Here is a 1,895-nt window from a genome sequence, read left to right as displayed (position 1 = left end):
TCCAGTTTTCCACGTCTTTTCTTTTAATTTGTTTTATTTTCCTGGATTATAAACATTGGAGTGTATATTGTAAGTTTTTAAAATATTGGAAAAATATGTTCAGCTTTGTCAGGTATCGGATTTACCGAGGATTTTGGCGCAGATTCAGTGCCAAAATTCCCATGAAGTCTGCTAACAACCTGGTTCACATGCTTTGGAAAAAATCTGCTCAGATTTTTGTCTGACACTGAAAAAAATAATCTGCGAGAAGAATTAGCGTGTTCACTCTTGCGGATTCGGCACAAAAAAGCTGCAGATTAGCCTTATTGAACGCCCAGGGATCCTCTTGTAAATGCATGTTGGTTTGCAATAAGCAAATCTGCGATGTGTGAACATATACCCTAAGAGTTGTACTGCGTGTACTTTTTTCAAGCCTAAGGAAGACCCTGGATCAGGGTGGAAACGCGTAGCTTTTATTCTGATTTTATGACATATATTGTTCTATCATGTACAGTGAAGGAAATAAGTATTTGATCCCTTGCTGATTTTGTAAGTTTGCCCACTGTCAAAGACATGAGCAGTCTAGACTTTTTAGGCTAGGTTAATTTTACCAGTTAGAGATAGATTATATAAAAAAAAAAAAAAGAAAATCACAGTCAAAATTTTATATATATTTATTTGCATTGTGCACAGGGAAATAAGTATTTGATCCCCTACCAACCATTAAGAGTTCAGCCTCCTCCAGACCAGTTACACGCTCCAAATCAACTTGGTGCCTGCATTAAAGACAGCTGTCTTACATGGTCACTTGCATAAAAGACTCCTGTCCACAGACTCAATTAATCAGTCTGACTCTAACCTCTACAACATGGGCAAGACTAAAGAGCTTTCTAAGGATGTCAGGGACAAGATCATAGACCTGCACAAGGCTGGAATGGGCTACAAACCCATAAGTAAGACGCTGGGTGAGAAGGAGACAACTGTTGGTGCAATAGTAAGAAAATGGAAGACATACAAAATGACTGTCAATCAACATCGATCTGGGGCTCCATGCAAAATCTCACCTCGTGGGATATCCTTGATCCTGAGGAAGGTGAGAGCTCATCCAGAAACTACACGGGGGGAACTTGTTAATGATCTCAAGGCAGCTGGGACCACAGTCACCAAGAAAACCATTGGTAACACATTACGCCGTAATGGATTAAAATCCTGCAGTGCCCGCAAGGTCCCCCTGCTCAAGAAGGCACATGTACAGGCCCGTCTGAAGTTTGCAAATGAACATCTGGATGATTCTGAGAGTGATTGGGAGAAGGTGCTGTGGTCAGATGAGACTAAAATTGAGCTCTTTGGCATTAACTCAACTCGCCGTGTTTGGAGGAAGAGAAATGCTGCCTATGACCCAAAGAACACTGTCAAGCATGGAGGTGTAAACATTATGTTTTGGGGGTGTTTCTCTGCTAAGGGCACATGACTACTTCACCGCATCAATGGGAGAATGGATGGAGCCATGTACCATCAAATCCTGAGTGACAACCTCCTTCCCTCCACTAGGACATTAAAAATGGCTCGTGGCTGGCTCTTCCAGCACGATAATGAGCCGAAACATACAGCCAAGGCAACAAAGGAGTGGCTCAAAAAGAAGCACATTAAGGTCATGGAGTGGCCTAGCCAGTCTCCAGACCTTAATCCCAATGAAAACTTATGGAGGGAGCTGAAGATCCGAGTTGCCAAGCGACAGCCTCGAAATCTTAATGATTTACAGATGATCTGCAAAGAGGAGTGGGCAAAAATTCCATCTAACGTGTGCAAACCTCATCCTCAACTACAAAAAACGTCTGACTGCTGTGCATGCCAACAAGGATTTTGCCAGTCTTGTTTGCCAAAGGGATCAAATACTTATTTCTCTGTGCACAATG

This window comes from Rhinoderma darwinii, chromosome 6, assembly GCF_050947455.1.
Source record: "Rhinoderma darwinii isolate aRhiDar2 chromosome 6, aRhiDar2.hap1, whole genome shotgun sequence".
NCBI classification, from domain to species: Eukaryota; Metazoa; Chordata; class Amphibia; order Anura; family Rhinodermatidae; genus Rhinoderma; species Rhinoderma darwinii.
The sequence above is the reverse complement of the archived record's forward strand: the minus strand, read 5'-3'. Positions refer to the sequence as shown.